The sequence below is a fragment of the Canis lupus genome, chromosome 3 (assembly GCF_048164855.1).
Source record: "Canis lupus baileyi chromosome 3, mCanLup2.hap1, whole genome shotgun sequence".
Classification (NCBI taxonomy): Eukaryota; Metazoa; Chordata; class Mammalia; order Carnivora; family Canidae; genus Canis; species Canis lupus.
Window position 1 is genome coordinate 37,852,168 of NC_132840.1, and position 8,039 is coordinate 37,860,206.

Below are 8,039 nucleotides of genomic sequence, written 5' to 3' on the forward strand. Positions count from 1 at the left end.
GCTTCTTCCTTTCCCTGTTCTACTTCAACAAAACTAGCTCAGCATTTTCTTCATCCATGGGCTCCACTTACTTTATTTCTTCTCTGGCAACCCAGCTTTTCTTCCCACAGAACATGAACAGAGATGCCTTTAACTTTTTTTTTTTTTGGCTTGAAGAGAATAGTCACACCAAGTTCTAGAGTATTATTTTCATAAATTGCCTCCTGGATTGTTATGCTCCAGCTTACTGAGCGATTTCCCTGTCTTGGTCTCATGCCTCTTGTCCAAATGGCAGCCACCGGGCCCCAGGTCCTGAAGTTGGGGGCCAAGATGATGCTATATGGGTTGCCAACTGTAAGCCAGGCCCAAGAGGAAGGTCACTGCTTCGATGCATCCTTTGCTCACTCCCCAGAGATGAGTTCTCCAGAGATTTCAGTTGAGCATTTTTCTAAGAGTCAGCACAAACTATTATTCCTTTATTGCAAGCCAGACTAGTAATACCAAGAAAAAATAAAACAAAAAAGAGAAAAGCACCTTTAACTCACTACCCAAAGATAATTAATCACTGTTAACACTCTGGTATGCAACATCCTTGAAATGCAAGATTAAAATTACTTCCAATATTTAAAACTTTGCTAGGATGAACGATTTCTCACTGTCCTTTTGATGTGCATTCCATTGATTCCTAATGATGTAAACATTTTTTCCATGCTATATGCTATTTGGATTTCTTCTTTGGCAAATATTCTGTCCATGCCTTAACCCATTTTTGTATAAAGTATTCCTTTTCATCTTATTTGTGAAAGTACTTTATATGTTTAAGAATTGTCTGTCGTTTATGTAATAAACAACATGCTTGGTATTTGTCTTTCAACCTTGTTAATTTACATATGCAGATATACAAACTTAAAAAATTTTTTGATATAAACAAATCTATCCATCTTTTCATGGTGATTTCTGTCTTTGAGACTGTATTGATAGTCTATCTCAAGCCCAACATCATGTATTTACCAATATTTTCTTCTGGCATTTAATGACTTTGTTCTTTCTTAAATCTCTATCAGAAATTTATTTAAGTACAAGGTCAGGCAAGAAAATATAACTTAAAATATTTTCTGAATTATCAGGCCAGTGGAGCTTTTACGAAAGATACATGCAGGTGTCATGCCCATGGTGAGGACCACTAAGGCAACTGCTGTCCCAAGAGTTTATTGAAGAACCCATCTTTGTCTGACTGACTTGAAGCACCACTCTGGTATATGCTATATTCTCTGCTTCTGGGGTGTTCTCTTTTGTTCCTTTGTTCTGACATTAGTGCCTGATTCTAATCATTCTAAGTTTACAATATAAATTTCATTTTCAAATACTTTCTGGTTCTTCTTAATACCTTTGATTTTCATGATGGATTTTATTTATTTTTATTTTTTTTAATATTTTATTTATTTGTTCGAGAGAGAAAGAGAGAGAAAGAGAGAGAGGCAGAGGGAGAAGCAGGCTCCATGCAGGGAGCCCGACGTGGGACTCGATCCCTCGGATCCTCAGGACTCCAGGATCACGCCCTGGGCTGAAGGTGGCACTAAAGCCCTGAGCCACCTGGGCTGCCCATATGCATGATGGATTTTAGAACAACTTTTCAAGTCCTCTCCACCCAACAGTGCACTGGGATTTTAATTTTGTTATTTCTGTTTTTAAACTTAGATTAACTTTGAGGAATTTTATACTTTTGCAAGGTTGACTCTATCAATCCAGAAAACTTGACATGTGTCTCCATTTAGCCAGGTCTTCTTTTATGTCCCTCTGTAAAGTTTTACAGTTTTCTTATATGGGTCAAAGCAGCATTTTTTAAAAGGAACTATACATTTTTGACTTCATAGGATTACAGAATCTCAGGACTGGAAGGGACTTAAAAACCATCTTGTCACCCCACCCAGTCCGTTGCTAAGCCCACCTTTCAAACAACCAAAGATATAGGGGGTATTTTCATGTTTGTTTTAACATGATGACATCACGCTATGTGTATTTTCTGTGACTTCCAATTTTATCACTTGAACAGGTCTTGGAAAAAATTCTTTATCAGTGTATATAGATCAATTTAATCCATTTTGATCACTGCATGGTGTTCTATGAAGATGACATAGAATCATTTATCATCCCCCTGTTCCTGGACATGTAAGCCATTTCTGTCACTTTGCTGTTACAAGCAACTCAGCTTCCAACCTTGAGCCCTAACTAAAATCAAAGTCCCCAAATTCTAGATTACAAACCCAGTGCTGGCAAAACCCCCCTCCTCAGAATCACCACTAGGTGGCACAGTGCTTGTACAAAAAAGGTCTGACTTTCCAGTGTCCTTCAATTCTGTCCAACAAACATTTATTGAACATGTATTATATAATAGGCACTGGAATTTTTAATACACTAATTTCTTTTTTAATACACTAATTTCAATAAAATAAACAAGTTCGTCAATTCAAAAACACGGAGTGCACACTAAGTGTCCAGCTCTGTGTAGGTCCAAGGACTCCAGGGAAAATTAACAATTCCCCTGCTGTTCTAAACTCCAACAATTCCCAATATAAAACAGGGGTCATCACAACATGGTACCCACTGATTTCCAAGCCCCAGATGAGTCCACACAGTAGATCAAGAGACCAGGACGGCAGATTCTCAAATAATTTGGACAATCACTTAAATATGTCATGAAATTTCCATGCTTATGCTCCCAGGCTCTTGTACACGTCATTCTCTCTGCGTAGGATGCAGTGTAATTTGGTATTCCTTCAGAAGGATACCCTGAGACAAGGATTCAAATGCAAGTCATTCATTTGGGAGGTGATCCCAGGAAGCACCAGTTGGGGAGTGGGAAAGTGAGACAGGGAAGGAAAGGAAGCCAATATATGATGCATTAACAAACTAGTTACAAATGGGGGCAGATGGAGTGGAGTCCCTCTGATGAACGTGGGAAGACCATGTAACACACACCTCAGAGTTTCCAAACTGAAAGATGAAGTTACTGGTCTATTTATCCACTAATTGCAGCTAGTCATTGGTTGAGGGCTGTCCTGGGGATGATTAATTCTCTAGCACTTCCAGCCTCCCTCATGTGCTCCTGAGAGCCCAGAAAAAGCCTCAAGCGAAGGGATTCAGATGCTGGCAGTTGCCAGTTAGACCAGCATGTGCAGAAATATGGGCTAGGCACCAATATGCCGGGAGATATGAGTGGGCACTAGTGACATCTGCTACAAATGCCTAGTCTACTGTCACCTAACTAATTTATTCTTCAAAACACAGGGCAGAAATCACCCACATGGGCAAGGCTTGTATGTGTCTGCACCAGGCCTGTTGAGTTGCCCCACTTTTCTGTGCACCAGGAGTTTTGTGCTTAAGTCATCCCTACCAAGAGATTAGAAGTAGTAGCTCTGAGGCCCAGGTTGGCCTCACTCCAAACCCTAGGACAAAATTACTAACATGTTCACTACAAGTGAGCTCCTTGGCTTGTAGATGCATCCCTCCAATCTCTGCCTTTGCTTTTTTTTTTTTTTTTTTTTTTTTTTGCCTCTGCTTTCATGTCATAATCTGCTCTGTGTTTCTGTGTGTCCTCTCTTTTTAATAAGGACATCTGTCATTGGATTGCGGACCCACCCTACCTCCAGGATGATCTCCTGTCAAGATCCTTAGTTTGATTAACATCTACAATAAATATATCCAAAAGAAATTTAAAGGAGATAAAGTCCTTCTGTGGCCCTTAAATTAGAACATGGGATTGGAACTGCTCGTAGCCATTTTGCCCGTGGTGAGGAGAAAGCTGGCCTAAAAAATGAGACCAAGCCAAAAGCAGAATAAAGATATGAAGAGAGAAATAGAAACCCGACATTGTTTGAGCCCTTGGATCCAGCCATGTCTGAAGCTCACCTCTCCTCTACACTTTCCAGATACGAGTCAACAAATATCTTTTGCCTAAACTAGTTTGAGTTGAATTGTTAACACTTGGAATGGAAATCAGTTCTCTCTGACACACTCAAGTACTGCACATCTGCTTTCATCCTCAATCCCTTTCCCCTTCCTCTTCTTCTCCTACCTGACGAATCCTTATTTATCCTTGGGTCTCAGTTCAGATAAAACTTCCTGAAGCAGATCTTCCCTAAGCTGATACCCACCTGCACCTCAGAGTTCATCAGTTCTCCCTGGTGGATGTTATCAGAGCCCCTACTCCCTCACTATAATGATATGGAAATGTTGGGGTTTGGAGCTGACAGCGAAGAAAGAATTCTTGAGACATCTTTGGTGCAAAAAAAGTGGTTTTATGAAAGCACGGGGACAGGACCCACAGTCAGGAAGAGCTGCATTGGAGTCATGAAGAGTGGCCCATTATCGACTTTCAAGTTGGGAGTAGGTTAAAAAGAGCGGAGTTTTGGAAGTAAGGTTTCCAGGACTTTGAGGAGGCTAGCTATTGGTGGGAAAAGGTCATTTATTATCATCTAATAAAATTTTAGTCATGAGACCCTTCAGATGTATGTATAGGGTGGATCATATGCTTGGGGGATGATTATTAATATATATCTTGGGGGGTAGAGATAAAGGAAGTTTCCAAAGAAATTTTTATATATTAGAGTATACTCACAGGATCCTGGTGATGAAGGGGGTGGGAGGGGTAGGTGGTCAGGATAATGTTAAAGTAAGATTGCCTTTTGCCCTTAGCAAAGTGTCAACATCGAGGCAGCTGAGCTCCCAGGGGAAGGTCACTTAACTGTTTCAAAGACTTGTCAATAGGCTGTAGGCAGGAAGGAAATTTAATTTTTTCTGTTGCCTTTGTTTCCCATATCAGTAACACTTGCCTCATGTTATTGGAATTACCTGTTTAATTGATCCTCCTATACTAATACCACTACTACACTGACATGTCAAATCTCTGAGGGGAGAAATTGTTTATTGCTCTATTCCTGTTTCCAGCATAGTGATGCAATGTAGTAAATGGCTAATGTCTACTCATTCCCAACTTTGAATCTTCATTTGTTCTTCAAACATATAGTAAAATAGAGGCAGCCCCGATGGCCCAGCAGTTTGGCGCTGCCTTCAGCCCAGGGTATGATCCTGGAGTCCCGGGATAGAGTCCCACGTCAGGCTCCCTGCATGGAGCCTGCTTCTCCCTCTGCCTGTGTCTCTGCCTCTCTCTCTCTGTATCTGTCATGAATAAATAAGTAAAATCTTAAAAAAAAAAAAAAAGTATAGTAAAATAAACGATGACCAAGTGTAAGTGTTTTTGTATGGCTACTAGACAGTTGTAAATATGTGCTGATTAATTTTTAGTATAAAAGCTAGTAATTGCTTTTGCTTAGGATTTCTTAATTAAATAATTTTTTGAAACTCCCCATGCTGATCAAAGAAAATAATTTGAAGAGGATAATTATACTCATGAAGGATGAAAATTATTGCTTTAATAGTATTTAGTGGTCTAATTAGACTAAATAAAGGAAGAACCCAGTTTGCCAGATCTTTAAGCATTTTCTGAAGATCTGGATTAAAATCTAAATAATACATCACCATGAACTGCTCTTCTTTTAAATAATTTTTGGGACTTTTTTCCTGATTATTAAAACAAATTATAATCATTGTGAAAAATTTAGGAAATCCATAAAAGTGTAGTTGGAGATAACAGAAAGCCCCATTCTTCCCATCAATGAATCTTTGCATTTTATTTCTGTGTGCATTCATAACCAGACACCAGCTAAGATCCTGGCTCTTACCCCCAGGAATGCTCCTGCTCTTACCTTATGCTTGTATGGGGTTCCTGATTTCACTTCTCATGGTTGTTCCGTTTTTATCTCAGTTGGGCTCTGAGCTGGGCATGGAGCCTGCTTAAAATCTCTTCCTTCTGCCTCTCACCCCCTTCTTCTTCTCTTAAAAAGAAAAAAAAAAAAAAAAGGAAAATGAGAATTCCTTTTCTCAGTCCATTTGCACACTAGGGGGTCTGTACTGGGTTGAAGAGTACCACCCCTTCAAAACCCATGTCCACCTGGAACCTGTAAATGTGACCTTATTTGGAAATAAGGTCTTTGCAGATGTAATCAAGTTAAGGTGAGGTTTTCCTATTAATGTGGGTCCTAATTTAATGGACTCTTGTCTTATAAGAAGAGGAAAATGTGGACACAGACACACACTGGGAAAGGACCACCTATGGAAGGAGGCAGAGATTGAAATTACACTGCCACAGGCCAGGGAACTCCAAGGACTGCTTTGCAAACCACCACAAGTTAGAGGATGCAAAAGATGCTTCCCCAGAGCTTTCTGGGAGAACATGGCCCAGCTGCCACCTTGATCCTGAACTTCTAACCTCCAGAACTGTGAGAAATTGTTTTTTGTTTTCTTAAGCCACCAAATTTGTTGTGCTGAATAATGGCGGTTCCAGGAAACTAAGAGGCTCCAACCACCTGCTAAGTGATCTTTCCTTTCCCCATCCCCCAGCTTCCACCCAACGCCAAAAAATCCCCTCTCACTTCCTTATGAAAAGCAATTTGGGTTCTTTCACTCCTCCCCCAAGCAAAGTGCCCTCCCTCTGCAGATGCAAAGGCTATTCTCCGCTTCACCAAGGGCAAGGCAGCCCAGGAGGGCTTTCCTTCCTCCTGCCTCAGCCCACCTGTTGTTCAAAGAAGGCTGAGTGGGGCAAAGATTGATCCCTACTCTGATAAAAATTGTACCATTCTGCTTGAAGATTTTTTTTTAAAAGGAAGAGAAAAAGAGGAAAAGGAAAGCAGTTATGGTCAGCTTGGATGTAAAATAACAAATGGTACATTTAAAGTAACAGATGTGTTCCCATTTTTCTTTTTTAAAATGGAGTGGGATCCTTATATAATCTTGTTACTCTTCCCCCGCCCCATATTAGAAAGTCCTCAAGGATTATACTAAAATTTATACAGATCCACAATCTCTTATTTACAAGTCCAAATTGTTCCAAAAACCAAAAGCTGTTTTGAAAGTTTGGTGCCAGCTCATTTGGCAGCAAAGCTAACCTGAAGTGGCCTAGGGCTATTTATGGTCTATTTATACCAATTAGTGTGACTATAAATAAGTTTCATGGCAGAAACCTGGATGTGTGGATCATGCTGCCACAGACCCTACTGACAGAGCTAAATAACAGGCACCAAATTATCCTTCTAAAATTCTAAAATTCTGCGGACACCTGGGTGGCACAGTCACTTAAGCGTCTGCCTTCGGCTCAGATCATGATCCCCGGGGTCCTGAGATGGAGCCCTGCATGGTACTCCCTGCTAGGCAAGGAGCCTGCTTCTCCTTCTCTCTCTCTGCCTGCCACTCCCACTACTTGTGCTCTCTTTGTCAAATAAATAAATCTAAAAAAAAAAAAAAAAAAAAAAAAAAAAAATATATATATATATATATATATATATATATATATATATATAAAATAAAATTCCAAAATTCTGAATTCTAAAACTCTCTCAAGGAGTTGTGGACCTGTAAAACCATCCCCCTGATGTTGGATATTAAGGTTCCTTTCGGCGTTTTGCTCTTAAAAATTTGCTGCAGGGAACACGTCTTATATATGAACCTTTGTGTGCACCACTGTTTTATTTCCTTAACATAAATTCGTTGACATGGAATTAGGAAATCAAAGAAAATAAACACTTCTAAAGTCCTTGGTGGATATCGTCAACTTGTTTTCCAGAAAGGTTATATCAATGAACCCCTCCCTCACCAGCACTGGATAATACCAGTTGTATTAATTTCACGGAGGAGAATTTTTATTCCCCTTTGCTTTGTACTGCTGTAAGGACTGGTGATGTTAGATATATATTTTTTGAAATGTTTATTATCAGGGCACCTGGCTGACCCAGTTGGAGGAGCATAAGACTCTTCATCACAAGGTCATGAGTTCAAACTCCCTGTTGGGTGTGGAGATTACTTGAATAAATAAAACTTAAAAGAAAAGATATTTATTATCATTTCTAGTTCCTTTTCTGGTATTGTCTATCTGTGACCTTTGTCTATTTTCTACCGATGTCAGGACCATCTCATAAGGCTGTTCTGTATATGAGCTATACCAAGGC